General features: G+C 38.8%; 1 long non-coding RNA gene across 1 annotated transcript in view; it reads left to right on the top strand.

Annotated features, from left to right (window-relative positions):
* The window catches only part of LOC140700589 (uncharacterized), a 158,144-nt gene that overhangs the window by 90,785 nt on the left and 40,781 nt on the right, over positions 1 to 26,578 (top strand). The window contains exon 4 of the long non-coding RNA XR_012079004.1: positions 20,123 to 20,305. This is a non-coding gene — a long non-coding RNA (uncharacterized lncRNA). The remainder of the gene's footprint in view (positions 1 to 20,122; positions 20,306 to 26,578) is intronic.

Below are 26,578 nucleotides of genomic sequence, written 5' to 3'. Positions count from 1 at the left end.
ACATGCTTGCTTTGTCTTCCCTATCTTGAACCTCGCAACAGATGTCTTCCCAACAGAGCCTAGTGGAACACTAGGCACAAAGCAACATGCTTAATGCTTGCTATTTTTTCACTTCAGAGCATATGCTGTTACAAAACTCTCCTTTGTTCTAAAACATCGTATTTCTGCTCTTTTGTTATGCCAAATAGTCATTGCTTCAGATTTTAACCTAGCTTCTCAGGTACTTATTTGTAGTGAGGCCTAGAATAATAGCAAATAGAAAAAAACAAGTTGTGAAGAAACTTGAGATCATATAAACTACTAGCCTTCTTTTCCAGCCCAACATCAATTCCTCCTTCTGATAACAGACCCACTGACTTTGCTGGAGAACCAGTTCCATGTGGCTCTGTTGGTGGTGGGCTCTTCCTTCCTCTTCAACACCCATAGGACTGGGCGCATGACTCAGGTCCAGACAAACACCCAAAGCCCTGGCTGAGATGACTGGCTCAGCGGTAGGCACACAATTTGAGAATAGCCAATCAGAGAACACCCTGAGATCAATTTCTTTTTTGCCAGTGCAATGGGGAAAGGAGCTTTTCCAGAGTTAGAATATGAGTCCTGGATTATAAGACTCCATCTTAATTACATGGAGTCTACCTGAGAAAAATGGACCTCCAATTATTTCATTTGAGTCCTTTGTCTTAACCACACCTAAGCTTGATACCAAACCTGGTCTTTTTGATTCAGTTAATAATTTCCTTCCTTCCTTCCTTCCCTTCCTCCTTCCTACCTTCCTACCTTCCTTCCTACCTTTCTCTGCATTTTTTTGCGAGGGTTAATTAGGTTTTATTTATTTACTTATTTTTTTAAAATAGAGGTACTGGGGGTTGAACCCAGGACCTCATGCATGCTAGGTAGGCACTCTATCACTGACCTATAGCCTCATGGGTTATGGCATGGTATCTGTTTGGTTTATGTATGGTACATGTTTAGAATTCATTTTAGAGCTATACTGGTAATGGAAGGTCAGAGAAGCTATATACATTGCTCATTGTCACACAAGGAGTAAGGGATAAAGTCAGTATTCAAATTCAGCTCTGTTTGACTTTAACCTGACCCTCAAGTTTCTCTGCACTTATGTGAGCTTTTCATTTCATTGATGAGAAATCTAGAGCTCAGAAAATTGTGCCACTTTTTCAAGATCATCCAGTGGTAGAGCTGGAACCTATTCACCTGACACCAAAAACGTAGCTGATGCTGTAAGTGCTTAAGATAAGCACTCAAAGACACTACTTGGCTTTTGTGTTAACAGAACCCTGGATGACAGTGGAATCACTCGATCCCATTGGAGTTGAGTTGACATGGCTAGTTATAGTCTCTAAACTCTCAGGCTTCTGGACTCCAGAGCTTTGAAGAAAATGCCTTTTAAAAACATAGATGCCCCAGACTCTGATAAGGAGTTTATTGGGGTTGTTTAGAGAAAGAGAAACAATAGGATAGTTGTAGATATGGATATAGTATAGATACAGTCATAGAGTTGGAGACAGAGCTTTATTATGAGGAATTGGTTCATGCAATTATGTGGTCTGAGAAGCACCACAGTCTGTTATCTGCCAGCCGTAAGGCCAGCAAAGCTAGTAGTGTAGATGGTAGAAGTTCAAAAGCTTGAGGATCAGGGGAGCTGATGGTGTAAGTGCAAGTTTGAAGGCCTAAGAACCAGGAGTGCTGATGTTTGAGGACAGGAGAAGATGGTTGTCCCAGGTGAAAGCAGAGAGTGAATTTTCCCTCCCTCTGCCTTTGTGTTTAATATAGGCCCTGAATGGATTAGATGATCCCCCCCAATAGTGGAGAGGATGGTCTTCTTTACTCAGTCCACTGATTCAAATACCAACTCCAGAAACACCCTCACAGACATGCCCAGAAATGATGGTTACCAGCTACCTGGGCATCCGTTAGCCCAGCCAAGTTGACAAATAAAATTAACTATCACCATCACGTAGGGCTGCCTGGCAAGTGTGCTTTCCTCATAGATCTGTGCCAGGCAGGTGTGTCAGCTCAGGTGGCCACGAAGGGCAACAGTGAGGAGGGGCTTCAGAAGGCAGGTGTAAAACTGTGTCAAGAGAGTTCTGGTTACAGTGAAAGACGCCAAATCTATTGCCATGTCCCAGGGACAAATCTGGAGCTGAGGATGAAAAAGAAAACCAAGGAGTGAAGTTCTGAGTAGTGCAGGAATACAGTGGGTGAGAAGGTCTAGGACTTCTATGCTATGTGGCACAGGGATGCTGATGTTATTAGTCTGCACTGCATGGTGCTTTGGTAGATGCCGTCTGAATTATGGGAAAATGCTGGGCAATTTTTAGGAGAATTTAGGAATTCCATTTCAAAATGTATATGATATGGAAGCTGCCTAGCTGTGGAAGAACAGTGGATGTTTTTGCTGGTTGGATCCATCACAAAACTGCTCCTTTCCCCAAATTACATAAGCTCCACATTGAAGTACTTACAGATGAAAAGCATTTCCTGAAAGCTCTTGGAACATTTCACAGTTTTCGTTCTTTAATTCTTATACATAGATACACTTAAAAATACTATGGAAAACTGCGCCACCACACAGAACTGAAGAAAGCGAGAAAGACGGAAAAGCTTTTTGTGTTGATTTTAAGACCATTTGTATATAATTACATAGAAATATCAGGCTTGAAATTTTCTCAGTTGAGATAAGGCAAATGACCATTTGATGTAATAAAGTAAAAGAATCAAATTCGGGTGGGAACCTTGTCGCGTTCGGAAGCGAAGCCGCTTCTTTTGGAGAGTGGGGATTTCACTTCTCATTCTTTGGCTGCAAGTGTTTTACATTGCAGTTGGCAACTCCTTACAGAGAGGAAGCTTTTTGTCAGTTGGGTAATTTTCTTTTTCTTCTTTCCAACCTCAGAAATACCATGCTCACATTTTCAGATTTATTTTGATTTTCTTTATTCAAACGAAGTGCAACTCTTTTTTGAACCTAATGAAAATACACATTTAACTCAAAAATTATGTACTATTTATGCTCTTACTTTGTTCAAAGTGATGATACCAAGTTCATTTTAGAAAATTTGGAATTTACAGTAAAGCATACTAAATAGCCAGCTGTGATTCCACTACCGTGAGATAATTTTGTTCCTATTTTGATGTTTGTCTTTCTAGCTATTTTCTGTACTAAATGATATCTTGTGATAATGATTTGTTTTCACACACTAAATTATAATCTAGATTTTATCTTTTTACATCAAAAATTGGACTCTCTGAAGTGGATGTACCATCATTTATTTAACTAATCCTCACTAGTAGATGTTTAGTTGGTTGCTACATCTTTCCTATCATAAACAGCTCTGGAATAAACACCTTTGAAGACAAATCAATTTGCATTTCCATGATGACTTCCTTACTATCAGTACAGTTCTAGAATTGAAATGTATTCCTGGATCTCAGAGTAATATCTTGGCATTTTACCTCTTTGTTCTTAGTATAAGTGAAGCAGTGTAAGTTTATAATAGAAATAGTAGTTCAATTCAACTTTCAAGGTGTCAAGGTTAAGCCTGATTGGGATAGACCAGTGGGTCATTGTTGAGGCTGGATGTCAGGGGCCGCAGCTTGATTGGATGTGGTAGTTATTTGAGGAAACTGATAAAGTGAGAGCCCAAGGGCTCAGTTGGTTAAGTGGCGATACAGTTGTAGATTAGGAGTGCCCATGTGACTGAACACTGTGCTTCATCTTGTAGACACCATTCCTCTAACCTTTATAAGCCTCCAAGGCAGGTATCACCACCATTATTTTGGAAACACAGTAACTGAGGCTCAGAGAATGTAGCTAAGAATCTTTCCTAAGGTCATCCCTCCAGGCTAGGGTCCCTCAACCTTGACATTATTGACATGTTGGGCTAGAGAATGTTGCAGTGGGCTGTCCTGGGCATTGTAGGATGCTTAGCAGCATCCTTGTCCCCTGCCCAATAGCACCCTAACCCCAGCTGTGACAACCAAGCATGTTTCCAGATATTGCCAAATGTGCCTTGGGATGGAGTAGGGGATGTGCAAAATCACCACAATTGTAGACAGAATTGAAGACAAAATTCAAAATTTAAACCTGTGATTTCATAGTGTATGTTCTTTTCCATATAGTATTTCCTGAAAGCACTTGGAACTGCCTCTTTCCCAAATAGTAATCAGGATCTGCTCTGGGGTCCTGGGTACCAGACCTGATTTCTCACAGATGCTGTTGACGGCGTTTCCACTCTCTGAAAGTTTTATGACCCTACTCTTAGCAGACAATTTCATCTGCATTTGACTGAAAAGATTGGCATCATTCAATGTTCCCTCATCTTCCCATTTGTTCCTCACTCTCCCTCCGACACCAGTCCAAATAAACCTGGTATCTTCATTCGACCACTTTTCTTTTCACCTGTCTGAAGGAAAAGGGAATTTCTTGGACAAGTGTAGCTAGGCTTTGGAGTAAGAGAGCTCTGGATTTGAATCTAGACTCTTACACTTAACTGCTGTGTGACTTTCAACAAGTTACTCAGCCACTCTGAGCCTACTGTTTATCATACAGAAAATGGGGATTAAAAATACCATATGTACAGTAATATTTGAAGAATAAGTGAGCTAATGTACTTGAAAGTACCCAACAGAATGATGACACAGAGAAATCAAGAACTTTCCAAGCCTCATTTTCCCCCCAGGTGTAAACATGTTTGCTGGACCATCCATTCCCTTCTCTTCCAGGAACCGGCTTCACTTATACTATTTCTCTTTCATTGTCTCTCTCAAAACAATATAAATCAGGGCAGAATTATATACAGTGTAGAAAATGAAGAGAAAAGTCAATGAGAATCCCACTACCTTTGAAAACTTTTTTTTTTTCTCTGTGGAAGGGATAGACTGGGATTTCAAAATTGTAGAACAGATAAACAAGATTACACTGTATAGCACAGGGAAATATACACAAAATGTTATGATAAATCACAGAGAAAACTTTTAGTTTTTGTCCATATGTATAGTCATATACTGCTAGCAATCATGTACATGTAAAATTTTGTAATCTAGCCTCTTTATTTAATATTATATCTGCACAGCATAGGCACACTGCTATGTAGCATCTTCCTTGTATTAAAAGACAACTACCTTGACAGTCTCATTGTTTATTTAACTATTCACCTACTTCCCATAGTGAGATTGCTTTTGATCTGGGGTTGCTATCAACAATACTGTCATGCCTGTTTTCAGCACATAACTTTTTATTTCCTTTGGTTTGTTTATGGCTTTTGTATGTTTGGAAACTGCTTTCCAGAAAGGTAGCTCTAGTTTGTATCAGTGCTAGCAGCAAATTTGTGCAAAGCTTTGACCATGGGATTATTGAGAATTGGATTTCCCTCCTTCCAGTGCACACATAGTCATCAGCTTTCTAGGTGGTGATTTAATAGATGAAATGCTTTGTTATTATTTAATTTGTGTTGTTACTTTATTTACAGCCTATTGATTAAGCCATATGATTTTTGATTACGTTTATTGATCGTATTTTCTTATACTGTTCTCCTTATTCTGATATTTAACCATTTTATCACCTTAGCCTGCAGATGAAAACTAAGTTTTAACTTCCTTAAAATGAACCTTCCCTTGTTTTCTTATTAGATGCTAAGCTTCTTTGTCTTCTTTCAATCCTTTGCTAAATTAAAAATAATTTTTGGTTCCAAAACAATAATATTCGGAAAGTAATAATAGTGAAAATTTTAAAGAAAATATAAAAACATTGGAGAATAAAAAGTTCTTGTAGTTTAACTACCCTAAGATAACTAATTTAAAAATGCATTGTATTACCATAAAGTTTTGTTGTATAAATACGTACAAAATTAGGATGATACTGAATGTAGCTTGAAATCTTAATTTTTTATTTTGCTCACTATTATGTCATTAGTAGTTTTTGATAGCCTTAGTTTCTCAAAACATTAATTTAAGTAGTCAAACTATATTTCATAAAAGAGATGTATCATGTATTTAACTATTTCCCCCTAATACACTTAGGCGAGAAACATTTTTCCTACCATTAGAATTAATATTGCATTAAGCATCCTGGTACACAAATATATACTCGTGTTTGACTATTCAGGATGTATTTCTGAAAGATTACTGATTCCACAGATATATATTTTCTAAAGACTCAGTTCACCTCGCAAAATTACTTTTCAATCAGGTTGTGCCAATTTACCCTTCCTTATCATAATGGATGAGTGCCTGTCTAATGCATCCTTGCTAACAGTAGGATTATCTTTGAAAAATCTTTGTTACTTTAGTACTTGAAAAATATTAGCCATTAAATTCATATTTGCTTGATTATTAGGAAGATTGATCTTTTTTCATATGCCCACATTTGTCATTTTACTTACGTGAATTATTTAATTTCCTTTCCCTATATTTGTTTTGGTATTCGAGTGATTTTTTTTATCGATTTATAAACATTCTATATAGTTGAAGAATATTATCCTATTTTAAGCGTATTTCTTGTAGTTTCCTTGATAAATAATTTTCATTTAAAGTTTTTCATGATTATGTTTAGTGTAGAGTTATCTTTTTCATTCACTACATTTAAGCTTGGAAAGCTTTTCTCCATCACAAGATATTTAAGATCCTTGAAGTATTATCTACCAGTTCTGTTTATTTATTTAACATTTAGCACATAAATTAATCTGCACTTTGTTCTATTTTATGTTGTGTAGAAAAAAAGCTAACATTTTTTTCTTTAAATAGACAAATTCTTGAATAATGTCTGTTGAATGATCCATCTCTTCACCTGTTTGAATATGATGCTTCCTTTATCCTATATTAAATACTACATTTGCTACCAATTGTTTCAGGCTTATTTTGTTTAATTACTTTAATGATGGTAGCTTTGCAGTATTGTTTAATATGTAATGAGGTTAATTCCCTTTTTATTTCACATTATTTATAAAATTATAATTGCCACAATTATCTGTTTATTATTTTCTATAAATCTCAGAATTTTTAGTCAGTTTCCCCGAGAAATGCTATTGGAAATTCATGAAAACAGCTTTGATCCCCACCTTTGTGGAATGTAATCCACAAAGGGAGAAGAGACAGTAACCATGTAAACAAACAAGTGAACATCTAATTTTGTATACTGATGCCTGGTCTGAAAGTAATGAGTAGAGTTTGGTGATTGAGAATAAGTGTATATGTGATTTGGAAAGATGGGAGGGAAGCTACCAACACAGTGTGTTTCAGTAAGACCTTTCTAAGGAGCAGTCTTTTAAGCTGAGGTCTGAAGAATGGGAAGGATCCACAGAGCAAGAAGCAAGGACATGCAAGGCAACAAAAAGACCATGTAAAGACCCCAAGGTGAGACTATCTGGGCGTATTTGAGAATCTTAGATGATGTGAAGGGGCCTGAAGCATCTCAAGCAAGGGGTAGAGGCAGGTGATGAAATTGAACAGGATGGTGAGGCCAGAGTTATGAGTCTGGATTGTATTTAGGACACAAGGGAAGTCATTGAATGGTATGAAGCTAGCCAGTGGCATGCTCATATATGTTTTAAAATGATTATTCTAGCTACTTTGTGGAAAATAGATTATAAGAGGTATAAACAAGAGGAGGAAAAGTTATAAGAGGCTATTATGGTAGCATTGGTAAGACATAATGCTATTAATTTTTGAATATTTATTTTGTATTCATTTACTTTATTAAAAATCCTCTTTATTATAATTCTAGAAGCCTGCTTCATTTAAGATTTATAGATATATAATCATTATTTAAAATTAATAATATCTTTTTCTCATTAATAGTCACACCTGTTGTACCAGTTTCATGTCCTATAGCATTGTTTAGATGTTCCTAAGGAGAAATTACAGTCAATGTGACAGTGATTTGTTTTCCTTCCCTTGATTTTAAGGGCAATGCCTTGTGTGTGCCGTGGTTAAACATGATGATGAATTTGGGCTTACACTGCTATTTATCATGCTATCTTTTTAACACATTGTGATAGACATTTGACTGCATCAGTGTCATTTTTGGCATCTACATGATAATCACATTGTGCTTCTCTTTCAGTAATCAAGTGGGCTTACCTCTTCTCATGTCTACAACTTTTGATTCTATAGTATTAATCCCATCTTAGAAACTTAGCTTGGAAGACTCTGTGGCAGGTGAGAACATTAACTAAAATAAGGACCCCCAAAGGAGGGAATTAACTGATTTCCATAGTCACCTCTGATTCTAGGACTGATTATCTGATTCTAGGATTTTCAAATCTTTGCAAATGAAGCGTTACACATTTCATCTCCTTGAACTCACTTATTAGTTTTCACGTGGTGAACTTTGATCCTGTGTGAAGAAAGGGCCAGAAAGAATAGAAAGAAAAGAACCAAGGAGACAATGGGATGTGATTAAAGATGCAAAGATTTGGGGGGGGCTCTTCATTGCATGGTTCAAATGCCACCTTGATCCTTACCAGTTGGGTAGCTCTTGGCAGGATACAGGACCCTCAGGGATGAGAACGGCATCTTTGCTATGAGGGAGCGCTGTGAGGATTGGATGATAAAATCTGAGTAAGGAATCTGGCACAGTGGCTGGCCTAGAGTAGTTCTCATAGAGATTTTAGATAAGCCTACCACTGTGCTAAGAACATTTTGTGCAAAAATGTTAACTTATTCAATTTTTCCAGCAAACCTTTGAGTGTTATCATTATCCCAGTTCTACAAAGTGGGAAATGAAACACTGAAAGTAGCCTATGATCCCACTGTAAGTCAGTGGCAGCACTGAGGTGAGAACATGGTTCAAGTCTCTGCTCTTCACCACTTGGGACGTGCCCTCTTGATGTAAGTCGTGTGTGTGTGAATCCTCTATTTGCTAAGCCTGCAAGCCCTTGCAACTCCTGCATTTTACAGCTGAGGAAACTGAGACCCAGAGCAGTAAATGGCTTTCCTGTGTCATAAAATAAATGAATGCCAAAACCTGCATTAAATTTCTGGGTCTCATTTTATTCGCAAGTAGAAGGGTCTTCTAGTATCTCACTTCGGAACATTCTAGACTTGCCCTCAAGCTTTTGGGTGAACTTCAAGTCTTGTAAAGTGACAAGAGGCTTTTATCTGTATTGCATCATCCCTTTCAAACAATTTTTAAAAACTTGTCCTTTAGGTCAGAGATAATCATTTCAAGGGCTATAATTATGAACCTTGGTGGATTTTCATAATGGTACTCCAAGTGAGTTATATTTATTTTATTTTTAAATGTGGAAGAAAGCATAAAGAAAAGCAAAAACTGAGCAAACAAAAAAATTCAAAGAAAATGTCTACACATACAAATTGGTTCAAGTTTACTTAAGGCTTTATTCACCTGGCCTGACTTGAATTTCTAGCTCAGCTCAATCAATGCAAACAGTACCATGCTTCAGATGCCAAAATGGATTCATTTCCAATGTGGATAAAGCAACACCTACAACACTGATCCTGGTTTTCTAATTGACCAACGTGATAATATCAGAAGTTTGTTCCAGTGAAGGAAACCTTCCCCAGCAGACTTAGCTGATAAGATTTGATGAGGAAATGAGGAATAAGTTGAGTACCTGGAACTTAGGTTCTAAGGGTGTTGTCTACTAGCAGTTAACTGTGGGAGGTCTTCACAATCATTACTTTCTTTGTTGCATGCTGTAGTTATGGAACTCTCGCGATTTTTTTCTGGGTGCTCTTCAAACTGTTGTTACACTGACCCTGACAAAATATTACCACATATCAGGTTAGTGGGATGGCATCACAAGAATTTGATAATTCTTTCCTTGCGTGGCTTTGGCCATATCTTGAAATTAATCTAAAATCCAAGAGTTGGAAAGGACAACTCTGTATCTCATAAGACTCCTTTAAATAGCATTTGTAATGACTACTCATTTCCTACTTGATTTCTTCCAGAGACAGGGAACTCATCACATCTTCACCATCATTATGATCACCTAATAAATCTTGTGTATTGACAACTCACTATGGACTGAGTGCTCTCCACATGTGCCCTCTTTAGCCCTTTCAACAACTTTGTGGAGTTATTTTCATCCAGATTTTACAAAAGAGAAAATGAAGGCTCAAAAAAAAAAAATAGCTCACAGTTTCACAGTAGTGGAGATAAAGTTGAACCCAACTCTGTATTGGTTCTGAGATAAGACTCTAGTCAATTTCTCCCTGCTAATTGAAAAGCCACTGTTACCAGGTTGTATCATTTCCACCAAAGGAATCAAAAAGAAGTTTTATTTCTTCCTCCATATCTCAATGCTTCAGTGCTGATTTACCCAATTTCTTTATCATCCCATGCTGGGAATACAGTGACTTTTCTGGGTCTTGAAATTTTTATGATTGTAATTAGTGAGTCTATTACAACACTATTTTCCGTTCTGTTTTAGAGATGTGGTGGAGTGCACTGGCTAAGAGCACAGACTGTGGTGTCATGCTGCATGTGTTCAAAGTTAAGTTCCCCAACCAACTAGCTGTATGATGCTGGGCCAATAACTTAACCTGTCTGTTTCCTCATCTGTAAAATGGGGTTTTTGTGAAGACTTAAAGGGCTAATTGGTATAAAACACTTACTTAAATACTGGATACCCAGTTAAATTTGAATTTCAGATAAACAATTAGTCTTTTAGAACAAATATGTCTCAAATAAGACATGGGATGTACTTAAAGTTAAATGATACATTATTCATCTGAAATTCAAAGTTACCTGGGCATCCTGTCTTTTTGTTTGTGAAATCTGGCAATTTACTATGTCTCACCCCAAATTGTACTGACTGGACCTAAATGTGTCCGCCTCCATCACCATAAAGTTGAAATTCTCCACACACAGTAGGTGCTCAAGAAATGTTTGCTAAATTTTGTTTTATTTGAAAGAGATTGATAGAAATCACAAAATGATAAGCAAATACAGGGAAAGTAACACGAAAAATGAAAACCTGAGGACTCCGTTTTCCTTAGACAATGATGCTGGTCTCCTGACGGATGGAGAGCTGTGTGCATCAGTTCTTCCAAGGGGATGAGCCATGTGAGTTCAGTTTATCCTGTATTCTGAAAGAACAAATTGCACATCAAGAGAAATTGGGATACAGCACTGTGGCCTCTGGAAAGGCTGGCTCTTCTTGGCAGGTGCTGTGCTGCTGTAACTCTAGGGAGCACATTGCCTTTTCTGTTCAGTAGGACTTGAGTCGTTCTTCAGTAAGCATCTCCAGGAGCCACAATCCCATGCTCTCACTTTCCCACAGTGCTCAGGTCTCTCCCATCAAGGCTTATTAGCACCAATGAGGGGGAATGTCATGTGGTTCTAAACCACTGGAGATCTTGCCTCAGTGCCTGAGGTGTGAAGTCCCAAGTCCTTAGCACAGTATTCCAGGCGATTGCTGCCGCTCCCATCCCAACACCTCTCCTAATTCCCTGCATCCCAGCCACACTGGGGACACGCGCTGCTCCTGAATAGCCTTGTTCTCTCATACCTCCATGCCTTCACTTCTGCCTGAGACATTTTTCTCCTTACTTTGCTTCTAAGACAAATCCTAAACCTCCTTATAAGTTACACTTGAAAAGTTTCCAGCCCTTTATGAAGCCTGTGCCAGCTTTCCATCATACTTCCAATATCCTAGCACATTTCTACCCTTGCTTCTGCCCAGAGGGGGAAGAAAATGACTCCCTCTTATGGGCTACATAGGAGTCAGTGATCTTTATGTGCTGGGGATTGCGTTCAGCCATGAATTACAGTAACTTGCCAAAAACAGCTCAAACCAATTGCTAGTTTTATTTTTCTACTTACATGTGTTGTCTGGAGGTTGGCATTTCAGGGCTAACGTGGTGGTTCTGCCAGACTAGACTCTTTCTAGTTTTCTGATGAACTATCCCTAATGCTGTATCCTGACCCAGGGAATGTTTATTTCTGAGAGATCTTCAAGGGCAGGGGCTACATCAGTAATTCCTCTGACATTTTTTTAATTGTTCACATCCTTGTGACTATTCAATAAATGCTTATCAAATGAATGACAGATAAATGCATCAGTAATGAGATAATCTCTCACTTGGAGACAAAGGAAAATGCATATTTGATCATCATAAACACAACCTCAGAGCCTAATCTATAGAATTTAAGAACATTCAGTCATCTCTATTTGCTTCAGATATCATGCTTTGATTTATCTGAGAAAACACCTGTTTTTCAGGGTCTCAATGCCTTGATCTGAAAAACTAAACTTAGAATGTAGGCAGGCTCCAAATTAGAGTGTAATAATGTACTCTTAAAAACATATAAAGTGTAATGTGCTTCTTATGGAAAAAAATGTTATAATAACATATTTTCAACCAAGGATCTGTCAACAAATAAAGCACAGAAATGATTAGTATGTCATAAAAACACAAAGCCACAACAATAATTTTAAAGTGTAAAATTACGCCTTGTGTCCTAGAAAATGAACATACACTTACAGTAAATATTTATGAAACGAGAGGTCCTAATGTACTATAAATTGTGTATATTACACATAAAATGCAACTCTATTGTGCCATAAATGTGACTTAAAACTAACATGCTAGCGATAATAATGCTTTAAAGGTTTGGACCAGATCTCATTGATCTTGTAACCTCAGGGCTCACCACAATCCCTACTGCATGGAAGAAACTCAAAACAAATGCTTGTGAATGTAATTAAACAGAATCTGTGTAGAGCTCATAAAGTACTCTCACATCCGCTGTCTTTTTACTCTGTCAATAATCGCCCTGTGTGTTCAGTAGCTCGAGTTTCCCACTTACAGATAAACTGAGGCTCATAACAATCTAAGTGGCTTGTTTTCTCAAGGTTGGGAAGTTAAGTTGTGGTGCTAAATCTCTAACCTAGTTTGCCAACTACGTGCAAAGTGTTTGATGTTGCTTCATACAAACATCTACGATTCGCGTGACTCAGGTCTGCAGAGAGAAGCTTGAAAAAACACGTCCTTTTTCTCTTAATATGTTTTCTTGGGGTTTAATAGAGGCACTCAAAACCATTTTAATTATTTCAGTTCTGTTATCTTAGTTCTGTTCATCTTAATGTAGAATAATACATGAGAAGAATAAATTCACTATTGAGGAGTCTGATGGAAACGGTGGTTTTTCAATAAATGCTAGTTTTGACAGGGAAGTCTGGCCTAAAATTTATCCCTGGTTGTTCTTCTACACCAGTTGTTTTTATTAAGAACGAGTTTGCTATCAGGACAAAAGGCTACTATGTAACATTAAGCAATGACTTTACTCCACTTGGCCTTTGTGTATGGGACTCAAAGCACTTCTCATTTCATGGAAAACTAGACACAGCAGTTACCACTGAATGGGCTTATAATTTTATATAGCATTCCAACACATCTGTCAAGGATTATTTTGTAGTTGGCTTTGTTTCTTTGGTAACCACGTAAGTTTAAAAAGCTAAAGCTCTGAACTATTCTTAGAAACAATGATCAGTACATATATGTGAACTAAAAAATGTGCAGTTTATTGTATATATGTATTTACCTGCAATGTATTGTATATGGGTAGTTAAATTGTAACAATTCTACCTAATAAAACTGAAAGATGAAAAAAAAGAAAAGGATTGCTGAAGCTGGGAGGCACTGGTATGCCCAGAGAGTGTCCTCTATTGGACAGAGGGTGTGTTGCAGTGTGCAAAACCATGACTTTATGACATCAGACTGTGGGTTTCAGCCCCTTCTCTGCTTCTTTCTCGAAGAGTAATCTTGGAAAGTTACTGAACTCTCTGTGTTATAGTTTTCTTGTCTATGTGGTGGTGAGGATAGTACATACTTCATATGTTGTTGTGAAGGTTAAATGTATAAACATATGTAAAGCATTGATAACAGTGCTTGGCAGGAAGCAAGCATTTAATGGATGGTAGCAAGTACTATTGCTGGTTTTATATTTTTGAACGATGGAGGGAACTTTTCACTGTCTACCTAAGATCTACTGACAGTTAAGACACCAGATAATTCTGCTTATTATGATGTTAGTAAAATACAAATTAATAGTATCTGCCTATAGATTGAATGAGTGTCATGCACAATAAAGTGCTAGTTCTCTTTACAAGAATTCTGAAATTCACAATTGGAGTCAAAGCTATGCTCACCACCAGGTTGTAGACTTTAAGAAGGAGGAGGTCCTCTCTGTTTAATCATATCTGCTTCTCAAACAATTGGCACATTGGAGGTGTTCAATAAATCTTTCTGCAACAAGTGAGTAAATAAATAGATAAAAGAATTAATAGCATTTCCAGAAGTATGACTTCTGACTAAGTTACCCTAAAGCTACCTAAAATGTTGAGTAGTCCTTGTAGAAGTTGGCCATCTTGATTTTCCCACAGGATGTGTTAACTTGACATGTAGGCGTACGCTCAGCTCATGAAATATAATTCTTTTGGAGTTTATAAAGATATAGATGTGGTATAAATTTTATCAGTGCTAATTGTTAGTCTCCCAATAACTGCGATCCCAGTATCTCCACATCACCTCTGCTCTTTTAGTTACATAAATCATAATGGAAAAAAGAGGCTATAATTTAATGCATTTAAATTTTCCATGATGGAAAGGACATCTGTAACTGTTAAGCAGGAGCTAAATGTTAAAGAATGTGTTTGAATATGATCTTTGCCAAGTGTGATGACTTTTCTGAGTAGAGAGTCTTCTTATTTTATGTTCTGTCTTTGAAGATTTTGCTACTGACCAACCATCAATTGTGTGTGGGGGTCATTTTGTGTGGTGCCCTTCTGTCTGGTTTACTGACTTTAGGGAAGATTAAAAAATGTTTATTCCCTTACTGAGGGCTTGATAAAGCTTGAGGACTATTTTCATGACCTAGGGATTTTGAAACTTCTGTTAGAATATTGATACAAAGACAGGAACTACTATATTAGTTGAATCACATGTTGAAATGTGTAATTCTGTTTGTGTTGGCAGAGTCTGTGAACATAAGGTGCTCTCTGGCCTTCAAGTTTTATTTGCTTATTGGCTGTTGGGAACTTGACACTTTACCACATAAACAATGCTAGCCCATGAGATGGAGAAACTGCCTCCCTTTTCACCTGAGCCCCACAACCTGTGCATTGTAACCACTGTTTCTGTGAAAAATCTTATTTCGAATTTCAGCTCTTCTTTGTACCTAATTCTGTGCTTAAAAGGAGGTATGTACTCATTAAAGGTTGCATGACCAAGTTATGTCGAGCAGAGTTCTCTGGAGCAGCCCTAGAACTGGGGCTGTTACCTGTATCTGAACCTTTCTGTATTGCCTCAGATGGTTGCCGATGGATGTAACCAGTGTTCCAGGTTCTTGTCCCATCCCAGAAAGAATTCAGAGACAGGACACAGTGGTTAAAAAAAGTAAAGTGAAAATTTATTAAAGGCTGGATAGTACACTCTCAAGGGGACAGCGGGCAGGCTCAGGCGAGCAGCTGTCCCGAGTTTCTTTGGCAAATTGGTTACATAGGGTGTAAAAATGAATGGGTGGAATATTCACTGGGGAGGGAAGGGTTTGGGGTCTTACTTCCTGATTATCATCCCAACTCCACCTTCCTAAAGGGAGGAGGGATTCTTGTCCTTATTTAGTCTGAATCAGAAGTGTTACTGTGTCGGTGCGTGATGGGTACGTCTAATCTGAAAGGCTAATTTTATGTAAATGAGGTCATAACAAGCAAAAGGTTACATCCAGACACTAGAAATTTCGGCCTTTTCCCACCTTTCTTTGTTAGCCTTTGGGCAGCTTATCACCCCCAAAGGTGTGACCACTTATCAGCCCAGAGGTTCCTGCTTTTCTTTTTCTACCCAGGGACCCCTGGTTCTTATATGATGTATGGTTTCCTGCATTGGGCCTGTGTCCCTCCTCTCTGCCCACTTCCTGCCATTTGGCCTGCATTCCCCTTTCTCTGCTCATATCTAGCTATCTGCCTGCTCTAACAAAATGCCAAGGGAAAACATTACATCAGCAGCAGAGAAGAGTGGGCAAGAAGAAGCCCCTAAATCCTAAGAATCTGTGAGCTGAAGGTAGGAGTGAATTAGTCATATTCTCGTTAACGGAAGCTCCTCTTTATGAAATACCCATTACATGCCAGGAACCGTGCAGGCCATCTTATACGTATCACCCAAATCTCAGAAGGCTCGTTTTATGAGTAAGGAGTCTGAGGCTGAGAGTACATAGCTTGTCCGGGATCACAGAGCAGCATGTGCCCAAACACGTCCTGCTGTCATTCTTTTCCTCTCCCTGTTCCAGCCTGGTCACTGGCGTGTCCCTGCAGAAGCGGCCAGGCACAGTCTTGCTGCTCTGTTGAGACTTGGTAAGTTCAAAGGGGAAAAGAGAATTAGGAAGCCCATTGCCTGTGGGTTCAGGCCACACTAGTCTCACCCTCTTCTGCAGAAGCAAATGCTTTGTTCTCTGTCTGTGACTCCTGTGTCTATTTCTAATTGTTTCTAAATTCAAAGAGGGAAGAATATACCTAATTATCAACCTGAAAAACCTGGTGTAAGCATGCTGTTGTGATGCTGTTTTATGTTTGTTTTTGTTTGGCTGGTGTTTGAGAGGTCTTTTGTGACTACAGGTCTCTCTGCAAACAATAATACATCAGCATGAAGATCAATTAAAATACAGGGAAAAAAAAAACCCTACACCAACCCTTACCCACGGGAACGGAGCCTCAGATCTCTCCACATAAGCCTGCCGTAAGCCACCTTGCAGTGCGCTGGCTGGAGAAAGTGACATTTACACAGAAATGCCCTGCAGGAGGAAGAAACATGAGTTGAAACAGAGCCACCATAAACATTGCGGTTCATAAACCTGAGAACAGGAAGGGTGACCTTTCCAAAGGCTAGAAGTGTACTTTTCAGCCTCTAAGATTCAAACCACTCTTGGTGTCAAAATGTCTTCAGCTCCAAGTTGCTGTTTTCAGAAACATGGCTGAGTTGAAAACTGTTGTAGCTGAAACTTCAGGTCTTCGAGTGAAACCAGTAGGGGATCTGGCCAGGGAAATGCTTCCCTGGGTGGGGCGTGGACTGGCCCGTGGGCCTTTCTGAACATCCTTTGCCGCGGTCTTTTCTTTTTGCAGCTGTCAGGTGGAGAACTGCAGGAATTCATATGCAGACCTTTTAACATATTCTCTCTAAAAGGCTCACTCAGTGTCAGTCTTCCGCTGGCCAAGTAAACCTTTCTAAATTACCACTTTTTTCAAGAGAAGATAGACCAGTAACAACTCAGTATTACTCAGGTTTCACAAGGTTTGGGTGCAGACTTGGTGTGTCAAGAGAAAGTTCAATGGAAATCCCAGGAGACTGGAGAAGTGAGGGGTGTCTCCAATGGCATGAGGGGCTCTTACGAGAAAGAGAGTGAGGTGGACACTCGGTCTCCATTCTGACGTGCTCAGATCCTTTGATCATTTCTGTGATCTCCTCCCTGGCTTCAGTATGCTTTTGCTTCCAAAGGCTCACACCTGAAATCTTCCTTCAGAGGACACCTCAGGCCACTGAGCTGCTTTGCCCACAGACACAGAGAGACAGAAGTGCAGAGGGTTTACAGCTCCAGGGTGGCCCTTTGGTCAATGACTGATTCATGGATTCATGGTGGAGTATGAGAGCCTCTGCTTCCTTGCTCCAAGTAGGGACTGGATCGGAAGATGTACCTTACACTCGAGAGCACTCCTTGGCGGGGTCAGTTTGAAGCTACCCTCCCAGGGACTTTGCCTGGCATCATACCTTTCCTTTCCTGGCTTCTTCCCTTTTCCTGTGCTCCATCCCCCACTCCCTGACAAATTCTCTTGGAAGCACCTCCATAATAAATCACTGGCCCAAAAATCCTTACTCAGGGTCTGCCTCTGTAAGATTTATTCTATTGGTCTGGAAAACAAGATTAGGACCGGTAAATAATAGTCAGAAGGAAGCAGACTTTGAATCAATGCAAGGGAGAAACTTTTTACAAATCGAATTTCTCAAATATGGTTTGTGCGAAACTTCCTAGGAATATTTAAATAGAGACTGGGTGAGTAATTATTGACACTGTGCTCTGTAGGAGTTCATGCACTAGGTATGAAGTTGCTTTTAAGTTTCCAGACTAGTGCCTTAACTCTGGAAGTTCATGGTATGCAAATGAGCTTTAAACTTTCACAGGTTAGCTGCCAAATCTGAACGGTATTTAATGTGGATTTTCACAATCTTTGTATATTATTCAAATTATTATAAGGCTCTCCCTCTATGTCAAGCTGGGAGTGTAGCTGAGTGGGCAGTATGGTTCAATGGGAACAACTATTGTAGGTGAAGGCATAACACCAGCTTGGTTCCACGTTAAAAATCTGTGAGATGTAAGAAGGGAACCTCACCTTGCAAGACTATGAAAGGCTGATTAAAGTAGGAGACATGCTTTAAAAGAGGGCAGAGGGCTGACTGCTGACTTAGTGATTGGTGGCGGTACGTGACAACAGAGAATGACACACAGTGACTATTCAGGCAGCACAGGAGACTAATGGACTAAGGCGATGATTGGGCTTCATTTTGCTGATTCGGTTAGTGGTGTTTTGAATCCTCTCATTTCTCTCGGATGACCACCAAATTCTGGTGTTTGAAATCTCACTGACCCAAAAAGATCAACAATTGTGTTTCAACCCCCTCCTCCTCAACCTGCAATGGTTCCCCTCTGCCTAGAGGCTAAAGCTTCCATTTTGTGGCTGGTCAGGCACAGACTCTCACACAGCCCTGGACGCGGGTTTTCTGGTATCAAAGACAGGATTTTGGTTTTGTGTGGATCGAGAGAGCGAGGAAGAAGAGGTCTCACATTGAGCGTAGTTCAAATGTGACAAGGAGGTGTTACATTAGGAAAGGGCAGGGTGTAGGACAGAGACTGCAGCAGGAAAGAGAAAAGCAAAAAAATCAAGAAAAACCAAGTTAAAAAAAAAAAACCCTACAGCTAAAATGTTGAAAGAGAACACAGCTGTTGCATTAGGGGAACTAATAGAGGTGGGCGTGAGATGTTTCACAAAGCAGAGTTGGAGAAAGTTTCGCCAAATGGCACCTTCCCAGAAGTACAGGGTGGCTGGGAACTTTGGTACCTCTGCTTTCTGGCCTCAATCAAACTGCATAATCTACACTTATTTCTAATCATTTTGTACTGCTCCAGCTTCTCTGCTGTACTCCAAATCATTTATTCATTGATTTTATTCGTGTAACTAACCCCATCTCAGCCAAACCAAATCCTACCCATCCCTAATGACCAAGCTTTGGGCTCTTCTCCACCATGGAGTTTTCCACAGTTTTTCCAGCCTACAGAACTCTTGATATCTGTTGACACCAAAGCACATTACTCATGCCAATTATTTGGTTCTTGTCACGAAATGCTTTCCAAGATTTTTCTCTTGCTTCTGTCTATGAGGCCTTGCATATTGAGCTTTTGTATATTTATCTCTTGCATGATGTATTAAGTTGCCTAGGCCTTGACTTCCCAAATAAATCTTAGTCCAGATAGTCATCAACCATATGTGCAAGTTACATTCATTTAGGTTGTAAGATTTGCATGTGAGAAAATAAATGTTCTATGTTGAGAGTTTAGGAAAGATTGCTGAGGACCGTTGTGGGTTAGGACGCCTTGATGGAGGTGGGGGAGATGAACTCAGCAGTTGAAGGACGTAACCTTCACAGTCAGATCTTTCAGCATTAGTGTGCCGCCTCTGTAGAAGAAAAATCCATAGTAACAGCAGAAAATGGTAGTGTTCATTGAGTGCTGTGCTAAATGCTTTAACTTAAATTGTCTCATTTAATCTTTTGACAATAAATTAAAATTTGTGATAGGTATTATCATTTTCATTTTAAAGCTGAAGAAATTGAGACTTAAAATGATAAATAATTTGTCCAAAGTCACATACCCTGTTAAGTAGGAGTGATCAGATTCCAAAGTTATTTTAAGTATGCTGTACTTTGTTCCAATAACAATGGAATCCTGTTTGAGATTTGCATTTTCAAAGGAATATGAATATCGGTTTCTTGAGCTTTCCCTGCTCTATCAGGAACTGTAAGACTCTGAAGGAACAGCGATTATAGTTTATGATGTAACTGCTCGACTTTGTCTCCTATTCTCTCACATCTTGTTCAGGCACTCTGCATTCCTGCTGAACGTCCACGTGCGGGATGTTTCTTTGGAATATCATTTACCACTCGTCCAAGGGCTTCTCTGATTACAAAGAGTGACTCGGAGTAGTGGAAAAGAATCCGGTGACAGGAATCTAGTCCTGCTCCTACCACCTGGAATTGTGGACAACTGAGGTTGGTGGTCAAGGTGAGTTTATCTGAACGATATAACTATGTAAAATCACATAGGACTATATCAAAGGATACCTTGTTGATAATTATTCATTAAAAGTTTGAGAAACATAAGCATTTATTACATTATTCTGCATACTCCTCTACATTTTTATTGTGTAAAATGATGTGCATATTTAATTATGATATTTGTTATAGAGTCTACACTTGTACTTTACCAAGTTAAAAAAAAGCAAAAATAAAAACAAACAAAAAAACACCCTCTAACTTTTTTCCCCTACCATCATGGCATAAAGGAGAGGATATTTTAACACTAATAAAATACAGAGAACATAATTTCAGAATTAAGATGACTCGTTTAGTTTCTGAAAGTCTCACTTTATTCTCTGTATTTTCTGCTTCTTTTCCTTGATGTGGTGAGAACTTTGTCATAGGTCTATAGGTCTACTCACTGGCATCTGGGACCCACTGAAGTGACCAATGCTAAGCTTACCTGCACTCTTCTCTTGTGTCTCTGAAACATATGGGCAAAACAAAGAAAATTTAACTTGAGCTCTTCAAGGAAACTATCACTGTAATTTGACCTGAATTCTGTTTTGTGTTCACACAGAACGTAATTATTTATCCATTGACAAATAATTCAAGATTTCTGCCTCAGTTCTCCACCTCCTCTCAAGTTCGGTGCATCAATCACAAATGAGGAAGTCTATGTGTAAATATGAGCAACACAACCAGATTGAGTAGAAGTAGGCAGTGAATCCATGCGCTCAGTGGCCCAGGGATTTGTTGAAGGAAGGATAACGTTAGGGTCAGCTCTGTTGGCCTCTCTCATGCCATAAAGTGTTTAGTTTATTAACTTTCTGCAAGGTTGCCTCTCTCCACTATAACCTCATCTTTCTGATTGTTCTGAAAAACAAACTGTGACCTGCAGTAGCAGGTTTTGCTCAGCTGGGGATGCTCTGTTGTGAACTTCTTCCTTCGCCATCCATCACAGCTTGGGCCTGGCAGTTACTAGGAGGCATGGCATGAAGCAGTGACTCCCTGTGATTCAATGAGAAAAGCGGGGCTTCGTAATGAACAAAGCAGGAGATCTGGTGGTGGCTCTGAGATCTGTGGAGATTTATTGTTGTGAGTTAGTGGTGTCAAGTTTGGTTCTGTTGCCATAGTGTTTGGCTACTTGGATTGTTTGTTTTAGCTTTTGTAAATGTGCCCAGATATGGGATGTGCGTTCGGTCAGCTGAAAGGAGGCTGAAGAAGCAGGGTGAAAGAGGAAACAATTACACTCTGGTTTGAGTCAGAATCCCCAAGGTATTTTTTATAAACTTGGGTGCATATAAATGTGCTTCTCGGCTTCCTTTTCAGAAATGAATTTCTGCTTTCATCTCACGGTAATCAATATTTGCAGCCCTGATCCCTGCAATCAAACATGGAACTCAGATTAACAGTCAAAGTAACAATATTTAAACAGGAAATTTGAACTTGATCTATGGATTACAGTCTTTACCCTTCAAACAAGACCAGGTTTATATAATCAGCCTTCATAATATTTTTTTGCTAGTGTCTGACATTTTCCCCTGGTTTTGGCCTTTTCATTTTCAATGTGATGTTCTGAGAAAAAATTATTACCCTGTAAGTGACATTTTTTCCCCATTTCTTCTCCTAAAACTTGTAAAAAGATGGCTTTCTCTTCAGTTTTCTAAACAGAAACCCAATGGCTATATCTATGTGGATCTAGTGAAATAAGTGGGGCCTTCCTGCACCTCTGTGAGCCCTAACTTTTCCTAACTAATTGCCTGAAATCCTATGTGAAATGCTTCAAAATCCTGACTTCTCAGTTTTCCCAAAGAACAAATTTGAGCAAACCAGGAAGACCAAATTAAGTGCCCTGACATAGGTGGCTGGTGTAGGTCTTCATTTATTTGTCCGTTCATGCATGCATTTATTCTTTCATTCCTGCTTTCATGTATTTCATAATGCATACATTCATTTGTTCACTCAATATTCATTATGCAATGAATGAAAATTGAATAGCACTTACTTGCCAGGCACTAGGCAAAGGTGGTAAAGTGAGAGAATTAGAGATAAATAAGGCTGACCTTGAAGGAGCACACCGTGTAATTGGAGGAAAGACATAAGCCCACCGAGTAACAGTGTGGTGAATGACATGCCCTGACAGAGACAGGAATGAAGTGTTGCGAGCTCTGAAAAAGAAGTGGTTCACTTTGACTCGTGTGTTGGTGAAGACAGCTGGAAAAGGCTTCAAGGAAGGATGGACCTCCAGCTTGAAATTAAAGATGACTTTCTCTTGTCTGGGAGACAAACAAGTTGTGAGAAATTTCAGGTGACAGTAACAGAGGGGCAAAGGCTATGGTTTCTAATAAAAACTGACTGGATTTAGAAATTTTACAAGTTGAGGTTCACTCATGTTCCTTTTAGTTTTTATTTAAATGATGCCAAATAACTGGCTACACTGAATATTTCAGTGATCCCCTGATTACCTTGGCACATAGAGCCATGGGGAGCTAAGTGATCTACTTCTATCTATTTTTCAAATCTTAGATTCCCAGTGAAACTGAAAATATCCAAGTTTTCCGACTTATAGGCTCCATATGCTACTTAGCATTCTCATTGTTTTGCAGGTTAATAATAGACACTGAAAGTTTTGGCTTGCAATAGATCGAAATACATACCAAAAGTTAGCTTTAACATAATGTGTTTCTTTAAACGCTTAATATTTGCATTGCTTCACAAATCGATGAAATACTGATGTTCCTAACACCATATCCCAGATGATCTCCTTATTGCCCATCCAGAACTGCTTCCTAGACATCTCCCCTGAAATGTGCCATAGAAACCACGAGTTTTCAAAGCTAAACAGTGCATCTTCTCTTTTCTATCTTAAAAGTCACCGCTGGTAATGCATGGCAGAAACACCAGAGTTACTCTGATGTAGCCTGTGTGGATCTTCATTTATTTATTTATTCATGCATGCATTTATTGTTTCATTCTTGCTCTCTTTTCTCCTTGGCCACTCCATGCTACCATACACGTTGTGTCTTATCCAGTGTAATCACATGTAATGCTATGGTCCCTCTACCTCTAGTCTCAACCCACTCTAATTTACCTTTCATGTTGTACTCCAGATGCAAATTTGGTGATGTCATTGTCTTCATTGAAAGCCTGCAAGGGCTCACAGTTGTGTATAGTGGGAGAGGTTAATGAGTATCCAAAAAAGGTAGCTCAATGAGGGAAAGAAGGAAGGAATGAGGAAGGAAGGAAGGAAGGAAGGAAGGAAGGAAGGAAGGAAGGAAGGTGAATGTATGTGAGAAGGGGGACACTTGTACCATGATAAAATGAGTTAGGAAGTATTAGGTTGAACTATGTTAAATGTTAAACAGACTTTTTTTCCTCTGAGATTTGTCTGAGTCCTTAACATGTAGTACACTTTGAATCTCAAAAATTGGGAATCATAGCACTCACAATTTCCCAAGCTTATTTGACCACAAACTTACATTTCTGAGGAACACTGATTAATATCTCGTGGGGCACTGGTGTTTTGGAGAAGCTCCTGCACCACAGTGATTCCTTGTTAAGATATTTAGGGCCCTTCTTATTTTGCCACAATCTCTGAATCTTTAAATATTAACATTTTGAATTGCCAGTCAACTTGCTAATCCCCCCAAACACTGTTTCTTTCTTTCTGGTCTCTTCATTTCTCTTCTGTTTCTCCCGGGAAATAGACCTAAAGTACCTCCTCTATGATTCCTCTGTGACACCCTCAAAAAGACTTCTCAGCTGCTTCTTTATTTGACCCATATGTTGTCTGTACTTCTATGAGAAAACATGAAATGGGAACCAATATTTTGTTTATGAGCAATCATTTATTGTTCATCTTGTGTCCCCTCAGACTATAAATGCAATGCTTCTGATATTTTAGTGTGAACAATTGCAAAATCTATGATCATCTTTTTCTGGATATTGCTCATTGACTTGAACACAGGAAGATGCCACTGGATTCCTCAGGGATACGAAACTTGTATGTGAGGAATTTTTAAACTAAAGTATCTTCTAAACCAGCTTGTATTCTGTCCTGTGCATTTAACTTTAGTGTAGAAGTTCCTCTGGGAGAAAGAGGGGAATGTCTAGCTAACATTCACTAAGACCAGTTCCAGAAAAGATAAGTTTCTGTATGGTCCAAACATTTGTGACTTTTGGACTCTGATTTTGCACTGTTTACTCCAAAAATCAGAGCCAAACCTATTTTTATCTCTGTTGTTAAGGTATTCTGGAGATGGTTGAAATTGAAGATCTTTTAATGAAATAATATCAGAAGCATTACTGTTATTATTGACCCTGAAAGTTACTCTATCCCAAATCTTTTATTCAAAGTTAAAAAATAGGTTAAAGTCATTAAAAAAAATCTGCATCAAATTGTGCTATTTAATTATTTAATTCTCACTTCTGGGGAGCCTGATGATGGATCTAGGTCTTGCTAACTTTAATGAAGTCCAATCTCAAATCTCATCTCAAAAGGAATCAAGTGAATTTTCTGCTCCAGTCTTTGGCAGAGCTTCTCTGCCTCCATTTTCTCTTTTGTCAGATGAGTGTTATCAATAAACTGTAAAGAAGTTCCTAGAAAAATATTGTTATTAATTTAATGTACACTTATTAGTCACTTAGATAATGGGAAAGTTTGGATACAGATTCAATTATCAAGTCCCCCCTCATTTTCAACAGCATCTGAATCAAGAATGGTCCATTAATTACCTACATTGTCAGGGGAGTGACTTGGAATACTCTGGAACAAAAAGAGTATTCATTAGTGGAAAAAGAAAATGGAAGGAGCTTGAGTTCTTCATTTCTTGGTTCCATGCCAACTTTGAAAATGGTCTAGCTGCAACTCTTAGCAATGGATTCCTGTAATTGCAGAGGATTCAATAATGTGTTTAGAATGCCAGGATATGGGTTTCATTATCACCCACAAATGCAGCTTCTGGTTGGACTTCTGCTGCAGGGCACCCTTTTTTGTGCTAGGAAAATTTGTACATCTTGAACTTACTTTCTGACTTAATTTCTTCATAACTGGGCCCAAACCCAGGGCTAACAGGGAAGCAGAAACAGTTGTCTCCCTTCAGCCTATGCTGTGCAGCCATCTCCTTTGGGAACCCAGAGCCTCCCATGCAGCCACAGGCACTTACCTTGGCCTATGGTGATGGAGACTCTTTCCAATATGTGGTGCTTTCTGGAATGGTTTCTGGAATGCTGAAGTTCTTGAAATCATCCAGCTCATGCCATATGCTTTGATTTACAAAAATTCTTCAACAAGGCCCTTTATTCTACCAATCTTTGACTCATTCATCAAATAATTATTGAGTGCTCCAATGTGTCAGAACACAGTGAGTACTGAGACATACCCCCGACTCTAAGATACTTAAAGTGTAGGAAACAGGCAAGTAAAAACCTTGGTACGACAACTTCCGTTCTCTTTGGTACTGCCTAGCTGTGTCACCCAGTTTGTGGATGGGTAAACTGAGGAACAGGCAGCACTGTTAGCCAAGTACTAGTAAGTACTAGAATTTAAAATATGGCGGCCTGGTTATAGCGCACAGGATCTTACTGAGTCATAAACTTATTCCAGTTAATGCAGTCATAGCATTGTTTTGAGGAATAAATGAAATAACCCGTATAAAGTTGCACAGCACTTGTCATATCCTAAGTGCCCAACTAAATGTTAACTGACATTATTGTGATTTTAATTATTATCATCCTATCACTTGATGCTGGAAGGGCATAGAGATTAAGAATACTCTGTGCCATCCAGACTGCAATCAATGCTAAGTTGAATACTAAAAATACGTGAGACATTCGTCAGGGTACGTAACTCCTTCACACTTCAGTTTCTTGGAAAACTGAGATTATAGAGGTAGCTGTCAGTAGAAAGTAACCTTCAAGGGAACAGTGATATTCTCTAACTCAGCTAATAGACCTCTGCCAGCCACAGACTAGGGACTTAAGAAATATTTGTTGAAAGAATGAATGAAAATCTTCTAGAATTATTCTAAAATCTAAATAAGTTAATAAATATAAAGTATTCAGGAAAAATGCTTGGAATAATATAAGTATTTAATGTTAGCTTGATTTTACTCCTATTATTTCTATTACTGTCGTTATTATTATCAAATGCCACTTCCCTCATGACGCCCTCACTGATTATCTCTTTCTTCTCTGGACATTTAAATGTATTTTCTTGGACCCATCTTAAGACACAGCTTCTTTTTTGAGTTGTAAT

Source organism: Vicugna pacos, chromosome 2, assembly GCF_048564905.1.
Source record: "Vicugna pacos chromosome 2, VicPac4, whole genome shotgun sequence".
Taxonomy (NCBI): domain Eukaryota; kingdom Metazoa; phylum Chordata; class Mammalia; order Artiodactyla; family Camelidae; genus Vicugna; species Vicugna pacos.
The sequence above is the reverse complement of the archived record's forward strand: the minus strand, read 5'-3'. Positions and strand labels throughout refer to the sequence as shown.